We start from the raw sequence: 11,780 nt of genomic DNA, 5'->3' as shown, positions 1-11,780 counted from the left end.
ATGAAAGCTCTATTTCTTTCTTTTATATGCCCTACATGTAACTGACAAATAGGTGTTTAAAAATTAATGATAATTATTTACTAAAAACATTAGCCAAGCAATGGGTATTGTGGTTGTCTATCTTTGTTTCTCTTCTCCGCCCCCAGCTTTATTGAGTTATAACTGACATATAACACGTGTAAGTTTGAGGTGTGCAAAATGTTGATTTGATAGATTTATATAATGCAAAATGATTATCACCATCACATTAGCTAACATCTCCATTCCATCATATAATTACCATTTCTCTTTGAGGTAAGAACATTTAATATCTACATTATCAGCAGTTTTTAAGTATATAATATAGCTATAATTAGCTATAATTGCTGTGCTGTACATTAGATACCCAGAACTGGTTAATCTTATGACTGGACATTTATACCCTTTGACCAACCTTTTACCTTTACTTTGCTTCTCTTTTGATTCATGTGTGTGTGTGTCTTTTAAAGTCAGAAATCTAATTTTGGTGTTTACTTTATATTTAGCATAGTTGCATCAATAAAAATATATATTTAAATTACCTCTGTAGGCACTTTTAGTTTTTTACTTTTATAGTCCATGATTAGGCATCAAGAATTACAGTTAATTTGGAATTAAAATTAATACAGTCTTTGAAATTATTACATTATTTGCACTACTTTTAAAGCTATTGTTTTAGCTTAAAATATTACAATAAGGGTAATACATTTTAACTTTTTAAGGTTACTATATACTGTTGAGTAATAGTGGAAAAGCACCTTTACTCTCTCCCTTCCAACTCCATCATGTTTGTTTCTGCTTCTGACAGGATTTCTGGTTCTATAATGGATAAAGGAGAATAAACAACAAAGTGATATGTATCAGGAGGAGAAAGGATTGGATGAGGCAGAATTTGAGAACATGTTCTAAGCCAATCTTGAGAAATTACTTTTGCCTATCTGTAAGTAGAAGGCACTCTGTAGAACTAACCTAAGAAACGGGTCACAATAGCTCAGTTAGTCCTATTGGAATTAACTATCAAAAAATGCTAAGGAAAGTCAATAGTAATTTAAGATTGTAAAACCACTACTGTGACTTTAAAAAACATTTTTAGTGTTTAGGTTCTACCACCTATGTATTTAGACAGATTCTCTGAGGTGTGGTATAAATTTATGTTTATTTTTTAAATGGCAGTTTCACTAGTGACAACATATAGACAACATAGCCTTTTAATCCTACTTCAAAAGGGCAATAAAATGGCGCCTTTCTGAAAATGACTATAGTGCTTTGTGTAAGGTATAATCGAGTATGGTCTGTTTTTGATATTAGAAAGCTCTAAAGAAAAGTGGGAACTGAACAAAAGTTTAAAAATATTCATGTGGAATATCCAAGGTCATGCTTATAGTTATGCAGTGTTATCACAAGCAAAAAATAATCAAGAATATTTTACCTTCAGAAGTAAGTTGTCATCATTCTATTCTGTTATATTGAACCACAGAACCCAATTGAATAAATTTAAAATTGAATTAACATTTGAATAAATATGCTTGTGATTTTGGTCATGAGAAAATAAGATGGATTGTTGTGATATCTTAATGTCTGAGCATAGATAAAAACAGATAGATAATAAATATATGATAGATATTTAAAATCGATGTACATATAAATATATGTATAGAATCAATGTACATGGTCATTATATATGTATGTATGTATACATACATATGTGTGTATAAAATCATAGGAGAATATATGCATAAAGCAAAGAGAAATGGATAAGAAAAAAGGTTTTTTAAACTATCTTCTCTTTGTTACCATCTCTTACCAGGTTCCTGCGATTGATCATTCTTAACTTACAAAACATCTCTCTCAGCTTTTTAACAATGATTGACCAATGAAAAGATGTGCTCCCCCATCGATATCAAATTATTCACATTTTAAAGCATTGTTAGAAATTATTAACTCTATTGCTGTTTTGAAATTGAGAAATTGACTGAAACGGATTTGACAATCTTTAATTTCTATACAGATGTTGAAAAAAGACTTCCCAACTACTTGGGTATTATATAGCTTTAAATTTAATATTAATGACTTTTTTTGACAGTATTCTAGAGAAAAGAAGGAAATCCTCACTTTTTAATATAATTAGCTCTTCTCTCAGTATGTTTGTATTTCTTTATACCTGAATATAAATTCCATAAGAGCAGTAAAAACAAAGATCATATATATTGCTTATATTTATATGTTCAAATAACTTATATAAACTTTAAATTATTTTAACCATGTAATTCATTTAAGGCCATATACAAATACATGAAATACAATACATGAAGTGTGCATAGTGAATATGGTTTATAAGATTTAGCAATCTTATAAATATTAGTGATTAACTATCTAGGACTGATATTTTCAAGATGAAAGTATAATCTAAACTTGCAATATATGTTAGAAGTTCATTAGGTAGAGGTTTTGGGAGGATGAATCAGAAAGAAAATAGAGCTTATAGAAAGGCAAACATACAAGGAGAATATGTGATGTGTTTCAGAATGGATGTCATAGTGTGGCTGCAGCTCAAGATACATAAAACAAAAGATAAAGAGATGTGGAGGTATGGCAGAAGCAAAAGAAAAAGACATTAGTTATATATTCAGTCCCAATGTTAGAGGTACTTGTATAAAATTTCCAGAAATTTATACTTTGTGCATTCAACAAATAGGTGCCTTTGAAATTACTCAAATAAAGTAGAATTAGGTATCTTTTGGATTACATTCCAAAGCAATATTGCACATGTGAAGAATACCCAAAATTTACTTGCAGCACTGAGATGGAGAGCCTCGAAGTTAGCATACCTCTGAAGGAATCAAAAATGCATGCTGAACTACTAAAAGGAAATAAAACTGTTGATTTTTTTTTCTATAATTGATGACAAAATTTACAATGGGTTTATGATTTTATGTGTTCTTTCATGTTATTTAAAGGAACAATGTAAGATATCTGTGTATGCTAAGCTCTAATGTGTAATAATGAGTTACAAGGTAAAAACAATGCCTCTGAAAATGTTTCCTAATGTTCAGTGAAACTTATTTCTAGATAACAATAGTAAGAGCATTTTCTATAGTAACCTCTTCCAAGGAGAAATATTGAAATCACAATAAAAGAGAAACACATACACAAACACACATACATAAACACACACACACACACAGACATTGAATCTGATAAATAAGTTATCTTGTCAATTCAGAAGAGCTAATAAAATGAAGACTCTATTTTCTGTAAATTATTTTTGAGCAGAGTTTCTCATCAAGAATAGTTAGGTTTAGAACAGTTTAAGTACTTTTCAAATGTACTTATTTGCTAAAAGAATATTATTAATGAACTATATTTACATTTTCTCGTGTTATGCATATACACATTTTCATTTTGTGCTGTCTCTCTTAATTATGGTTGAATATATTTAATATGTTGAGCAGAAAAATATACCATAAACCATGTTACAATTGTTTTAATGTAAGGTAGTGAAAACTAGAAGAAATACACAGCTTTAACATGGACAATGAACGCACCAAAATTGCTAAAAGTTTACCTTGATTCAGTCATCAGTCCAAATGGGGATTGCAGCTGGGAAATCAGAAGAAGACTGAGACCTCAGTGGGACAGCAATGGAAGAATTAGGAAAGTTCACCAAGAACAAAGATGCGTCGTTAGAGACCAAGGCTAAAATCATCCACACCTTCATATTCCCAGTTACTAAGTATTAATATGGAAGTTGGACAGTGAAGAAGGCTCATAGGAGGAACATTGATTCATTTGAAATATGATGTTGGAGAAGAATTCTATGGATAGACACCCTGGATTACCAGAAAAAATGAACAAGTGGGTCCTAGAGCAAATTAAACCTGAAACTTTGTTGGAGGCAAAAAACTGAAGATGTCCTACTTCTGGCACATTATGAGAAGGCAATGTTCTTTGGAAAAGACAATAATATTGGGAAAAATAGAAGGAGGTAAGAAAAGAAGAATACCAAATATGAGATGGATTGACTCCGTAAAAGAAACCACAAGCATGAGTTTGCGGGATCTGAGCTACACTGTTGAAGATGGGACATTGTAGACATCCCTCATTCATAAGGTGTCCAGGAATCAAAGCTGACTCAAAAACATGTAACATGCACACATCGTAGGCCAAGAAAATTGCTAAATACTAGAAAAATAGTAACTTCTAATTCCTGGTGAAGTATAGTGACTTTTTTATCTAGATCTATACTATCTGTCAGACATAGGTGCCTTTTGGAAGGCTCTTAGTACATCAGAACCTATATGTGAATATTTTATAAATTCTAGAGATGACAAACAAATGCTTTGTATAGCATATATGTATGCACTATATATATATGTATATAATAATAAGAGAAGAAACATATTTTGTTTTACATTATATAAAGGTCAGAAAAAAAAACTGTTCTGAATTTGGAGGCTCAAAATGTTTAGGTCAAAAATTGGCATCATTATGTTTAACAACATGTTTAAATAGGAAAAAATAGAAAAGTAGATTAGGTTCAAAATATTGTTTTTATATTATTTTACTATAAATTATTACTTTCAAAATTCAAAACCAATCTTTCCATTTTACATGCAGCTAAATTTCTGATGCATTACACTGAGGAAATTTTGATCTTGGTTGGGCTTTAGATATATAAAGAATATTAAAGATGGTATAACTTGATTCTTTTTAAAAGAATGAACTCTATTCCATTTCTCCAATATACTATACTTCTCTACTCCATCCAGATATTAGGAGGCTGGATAACCCTTGAATTAGATTCTATCAACTTTAGGTTGCATATATGTTTAGATAATTCAAATGATTGTGATTTCTAGTTCTTCATTGCAAAGTTCTCATAAAGTTTATGATATATGGTACCAGGTTTCTTTTCAATTGTGGAAATATGTCTCTAATGAAACAACAATGGAACAGGAGAGTATCAGCTTTGGAAAGGATAGATTTGATCAGGAATTTTGTGTTACCTTCCAGCTACACAATAAGGCGATGTTATCTATCCCAGAGTGTCTTTCAAAATATTTGAAATATGCTTAGTCAATTCAGTAGACACTTATTAACCATTAAGCTGAAGAAATATACTGTGTTAAATGTAAAGGATTCAATGATAAAAATCTCATGAGCCAAATAACTTAAAATTTAGCAGGGCAAATAAGACAAGTACATAGAAATCTCAAATATAATAGAATAAATTACCTAAGAGAAAGTAATCAAAACATTATGTGTTGATAATTCTTAGTCATTGTTTTGCTGTATATTTTTTCTTAACCACACATATAATCTTGATTTTGACCTTTAGGCATAGAAGTATATTGCTAAGTTGAGTCAACAAATGAGTAGGGTTACTAAGTGTCTCCCAAACTGAAAGATATTGTGTATAGCTTGGAACAACAAATTAGAACTCAAAATTTGAATGTCTAAGCATGAAGATAAATGATAATTTTGAGGTAAGCAGTCATTTCTCATTTATTACATTAAAATTACATTACAAAGATATAGAACATACACACTGAGAATCATATGGTTACCTCCAGGCTTGGCTAGCTTAGCTTTTTGATAACTCGTGGCTGTTATATTTCTAGTTTTCTTCTTTTCTCCTTGATAAGGGTTTTGTAGAAGCTTCTGTTTTCCTGATGCCACCTCTTATTGTCCTAAGTTATGAAACGTGCATCTATCTAATTCACCCTAATATTTTGTCTCCTTTTTACATATTGAGTGTTTGAGAGAACAGACTTCCTAAAGATTTTACAGAGATGAATTATTTTATTTTAATACTTAATTACAAAATAATTCCACAGGAACTGAAACGATAAAAATAATTATATTTTGCTTGATACTCTTTATTGTAAATGCAATTATATCTTTTGATCAATGCATTCCTTTGAAACTTGTAAAAATTATTTCACATGTCGCAGTGTCCATTTACAGTTCCTCTTCATGAATTTTTTCAGTTTTGATTGAAACTTAAAAGTTCTCTTATGGTACTGAGAAGAAACTTCAGATTTCTTTTTGTAGACACTATGTTTTTCATTTGATTACACAAAATGGATTCATAGTGATATCTTCCCACTTCTGTTCTAATATCATTCTTTCAATACCTTTAGTCATGCAATGTCCTTTTGCAGATTCCTCATTTTTATCTCCTTCTTTGTTAACCTCTAATAAGTATTTTAATATCTTAGATTGCCAGAGGAATAAAGATCACACGAGTAAATAAAAAGTTGTGACCAGCAGCAACACCATGCAGTTCATGTTGGTATGATTTCAGAGGACTAGAGATAGAAAATTTGTCAGAAACAGCTGCTTATGTGTGACTTATGGATGGCTGGAATTCCTTAATCGAAGCACTTGTTTGGTTTAAGAATTCATTTCTAAATTTTAAAAATAATGTATCATTTTTCTAACATATAATTGAGCTGACTTATTTTTGTGAATAATACATTTTTTTGTCAAGTCATGGTAAAATTATTACTAAAAATACATGAGATATACCTACATTATATTTTGTTAGTGTATTATTCCACTAATTCCACAGTAATGTTGACCATATAATTAATAATCAAATTTATACTCTTTTGAGACAGTGTGCTACAAAATTTAAATTATATGATTTTTAAATATTTATTTATTGATCATCAAATTGATTCAGTTATGCTGGTTGCCCTACAAAACAATTTTATTCAGAATACTTTAAAAAATAAATATCTTCATAAAAATCAAAATAACATACATCGGGTATAAAATATTCAAAATTTGCGTATCAATAAAAGTTTATATTGAGACAAGAAACTAATATTAATTAGAAAAATAAGTCAGACTTTCACAGGCTTCAAATGATGATATATGAATAAATAACGAGAATATAAAAATTTCATTACTATTATTTTTTATTAGGTAAACACAATTTAATACCAAAATGAGATAACAGTATATAACAACTACAATGCCTAAAATTAAGAAACAAAAATAAAACAAAATCCTTACATTTCCAAATATTAGCAAGTATGTGTAATAACTAGAATTCATACATTATTGGAGGGAGCCTGATAAAAGCATTAAATGGTAGAACCACTTTGAATAAATTTTTGTGTATTAATAAATTTTAAATTAGGTATATGTACTTACAACTACTTATGAATCAGCCCTTTTACTTCCAAGAATATACCCAAAATAAATAGGGTAAATGTTAAGAAAAAAATGCTTATGGCAGTTTCTTTCATAAAGGTTCAAAACCGAAAATAATAAATGTCTATCAATAAGAGCAAGAATTGAAAAATGTGTAGTGTTTTCATATTATAGTAATATTCATAAATACTATTTAGCTATCATCTATCTGTCTATCTATCTATCTATCTATCTATCTGTCTATCTATCTATCTATCTATCTATCATCATCATCATTATCTAATTATCTATCCTCTATGTCTACATGAATAGATTTCAAATCTATCATATTTGCAAAAGAAGCCAGACACCACAAATACACAGTATATAATCTCTTATATGAAAGTCAAGAATAGGCCAAACTATCTACAGTCATAGAAATAAAATAATTGGTTACCTTGAGATGGGGAGGGTTTGAATGGAAAGAGGCATACCAGAACTTTCCAAGATGATAGACATATGCTCTATCTTAATCTCAACAGTAATTACATGATACATATATTTGTCAAAATTTGCCAAGTAGTATGCTAACATTGTTCATATATGTATATATTTTATATAATATGTATCATATGTATAACATACATCATAAAGACATCAATAATTCAAACAAATAACTAGCATTATAGAAACATTTTCATATAAATTATATGAACATTCAAAAATAAGTTGACTAGAATACTTATTTATGTATTTTAGTCAGTGTTTTGTTACATCTGTCTCTGAAATATCACTATTTTACTAAAAATCTATTCTTATAGTGTTATTTTTCTTCAAATTTTTCTGTGATCTTTTTTATAGTTATACCTTATGATGCATAATTTGAAATTGTCAACATTATCAATTGGCATTTCTCTATCTACAATAATTCTTTTTATTGAGAACATATTTTCTATAGGTGCTAAGGAACCAGTAAGCAAAAATCATATTTTAATTTTTTTTTTTGTATCAAATAGAGTAAATATTTTAGCCAGTGGTATGATTTTCACACTGTATTTTTGATTCCTTGAAGAGTACCCTTTTTTGAGGAGTTGGCTCAGATCCTCTTAGTAGTAGACATGAAGATGGGATTAAGAATGCAAAAAAATATATTGAAAGAAATATCCATGAAGATTAAACAAAGGCAGCTAGAGGAAGCAAGGCCAGCCATAAGAAAGGGAAGGAAGGAGGGTTGGAAAAGCAGAAATTCCAATGGCAGTATAATTCTAAGAAGGTTTCAGTTAGACTGATGGCAAATCCTTAAGCCGAGTTTTTCCTTAAGAGAAATCCAAGCTTCATCCACACTCAATATCACTAAGGTGTTCAGTCTAGTTATTCTGCTTTCTCTAAAGTACAGTCATCTAAGTAAATGGTCTTAGGTCCTTTTGAGAAAGGATTGAGAAAATAATTTCAGTATATACATGCTATCCTTCCTTCTATGAACCCAGTTAGTTCTTCAGTCAATAGATTTCACACCTAAAAATTGGCTCACATCCAGTATATGAGTAAGAAATGGTAATTTTTTATTGTGACTCCTCCTTCTCCCCTGCAACCTCGCACCCTCACCTTGATCCTGTGACCTTGTGGTTCTCCATTCTTACTTTTTTTGATTATAAATTCTAAGTGGCATCTTTGTTGTCTGTCTGTCTATATTGCCTCTAGGAACACATCTTCTGATGTTCTTGTTAGAATGATAAATCTCGTGTTTCAAAAACGTGCTTCTAATTCAATCCAGTCTTATATTCTGGACTTCTTCATCAAAATATAAAATACTGGAACAGGCTAATTAATTATTGCAGGTTTTTTCTTTCTTCATCAGGCCCACAACATCACCAGCCAAGTTATGCTGTTATTTAACCACAGTTATTGTCCTAAAATCCAAGATTTTGAGGGCGGCACCAATTTTCTTGCAAGGGCAAGAACTCTGCAGTGTCTTTGACAGAGAAAAAGTGCTAACCCTTTCTAGGGCAAGGTAGACCACCTTAAAGTAAAGAATTCAGACAGATTATCAGAGCTAACATCCTCAGGGGCATCCACCCAGAAATTCACATCACGTGTGTTAAAATCCTAGACTTATTGCATAAGGGCCCTCCAGCATAACAGACTTGCTTTGAGTAAGCACTGAAATGTTTGGAATTCTGTGATTTTTATCACATGTTCAGGCTACCGCTTAGCTATATCTATTCTTCTACTGTAAGTCGTAATGGCCTTTTCATAAACAACCAAAGAGGCCATAGGCTCTCACTTAGCTTCTTCTTAATGGCCATCCCCTCTCTCATTATCTTATGAATGGGTTCAATGCAAGTGAATAGTGTCAGCCAACTTGACTATTTTCGCAGGCACTCTTCCTTCACACTTTTCAATGTCTCGACTCATCATTCCTGAACTATCAATTTTATAAATCATTTACAAGAAAAAAATACATTAAGTAAATTGTTTTTGTTTGTTATTACTTTGAATGATTTGCCATTTTAGAAGCTACACTAATATACTCCTATTTCAATTGTATTTCACTCCGTTACAAATTACAAGACCATCCAATTCAAAATAGGAGCTCTATCAAAATTTTCTTCCAGAATTTGAGAAATTCCAAAGCAATATTATAAAATTTTTAAATAAATCTCAGCCTCTCATAAATTAACTTGCTCTATTTTGGCATTTATTTTTAAGGATGAATTTTAATATTTTCCTGTTTGGAAGCTTTCATTTACTAAATGTAATTCACTAAAAACTTCCAAAACAAACATAAAAATTAGGGAGTGCAGTATTTAAGGATTCTGATGAAAGAGTTCCAATAATTCTTGAAACAAATTTAGAATATTACTTACTTTAAAATTTGATTACCATCATAGATCACTTAGTTAATTTTACAAAGCAGTTTTTGAAGATGCGAGCTTTTCTGAAATTTAGTAAATGTCAGTCAGCTGAAAAAGAGAAAGCACATTCTAATAGGGCAAATTACGTTTTCTATAAAATATAAGCTTTACCGCAAAATTTGTAGTTCAGTGATTGAACACATGTGAGGTTGTAAGTTTGTAACAACTGCAATTTTTTTCCATACTTGTATTGAATACAATTTTCAATTAAATGTGTCTCACAACACAGCCCAAGAAAAGTTCTAGTCCATATGTTTCTTTTAAATAAACTTGTTTTAACCAAGACACTGTGCTTTTCCAAAATTTATATTTATTATAATTATATTACCAACAGCAAAAAAAAAGTCACCTTCAATAGCGAATGTTTTAAATGAATTTACAGTTGCTTTTATATTAGTGTCAAATGTTTACTAGTAATATTTCAAAGTTTTGCTTTGATTCTTCAAATTTGAGGTAAAATTTAAACTAGATCTTTTTTCAATCCTCTTTTATCAATTCCTCTTTTATCAATGTGGATTGATATACACATATATTAGACTATTTTCTATTGTCCCAAATTTCTTAGATTTTGTTTTCTTTTTTCTTTTGTTTCTTTTAACTCGTATTCATGCTTGATTAACATACTAGAATTTATTAATATTTTTAATGAACTTTTTTTTATTTTCTTGCAACTTCTAGAAAACTGGCCAATTTATACATTACAGTAATTGTAATTTTTCATGTTTACTTGTTTGTGGAAATCCAACATGTATATATATATATTTTTTTTTCTCAATGAGTGTTTAATCAGCTTTAGATATTGACTAGATATAAGTTTTTCACTTTAATACCTACATCTTTCTTACCTAAGAATATGAGAAAAGATTTTCTCATTAATCAATACCATATTCTTAGTATTCAGATAGAATTTGTGTTCTAACTAGGTATATAATCCTAAATGTACTTAATTTACCTGTCAAGGGAAGAAATAGTGAATAAATGTTGCAACAACTGTATTGCTTCAATGGACAGTGACTCTACATTCTAAAAAGACACTCATACCCATTACTTTTATATTGATATCATCTGGACCTGTGGCTCAATGACTTTTTAACTACATGAGTCGAGGCCTTTTTCTTCAATAACCACATCCCAGTGCTAGAAGAGTGTGGATTGGTCTACGAAGAATCAGTCTACCATGTTACGCATCAGAATGTCCACAAGCGGGCTTTCAGGACTGAAAGCCTTTGAAAGATAGTGAGTAGAGGACTAAAGAAAATATCAAAATGCTTGTAATACTGAGATTTATCTAAATTGTTTATTTTGTAAATAAATTAATATTTATTTAAATATGGTTCTGAATATTACAATTATAAGCATTTACAACCATGATAGTTTTATTTTTGTCAAGGCAACTCACATTGGGAAAGAAATCAATCAATAACAACTAAGGTCACCCCTTCCTTTCACCATCAAGATAGCATTTACATAAGCCTCTTCTTTTCCCAGCTTAGAAAATCACCAGTAGGGGGAATTCAGTTCCCAAATTAAAACACTCTAATCGCCGAAGAATTGTAGAATGTGATTTACTTTACAATGAAGTTATTATATTGTCTTTGTGCATCAAAATAGAAAGGGGGCTTAGAGTCAGAAAATAAACTGCATATTAAAAAATAGTGAAAGTTATGTTTTGTTTCACGAACAAGTTTTATGAGCATAAATAAG

Source organism: Pteropus vampyrus, unplaced genomic scaffold (genome assembly GCF_000151845.1).
Source record: "Pteropus vampyrus isolate Shadow unplaced genomic scaffold, Pvam_2.0 Scaffold64, whole genome shotgun sequence".
Lineage (NCBI taxonomy): Eukaryota > Metazoa > Chordata > Mammalia > Chiroptera > Pteropodidae > Pteropus > Pteropus vampyrus.
This window is presented reverse-complemented; position numbering follows the sequence as displayed.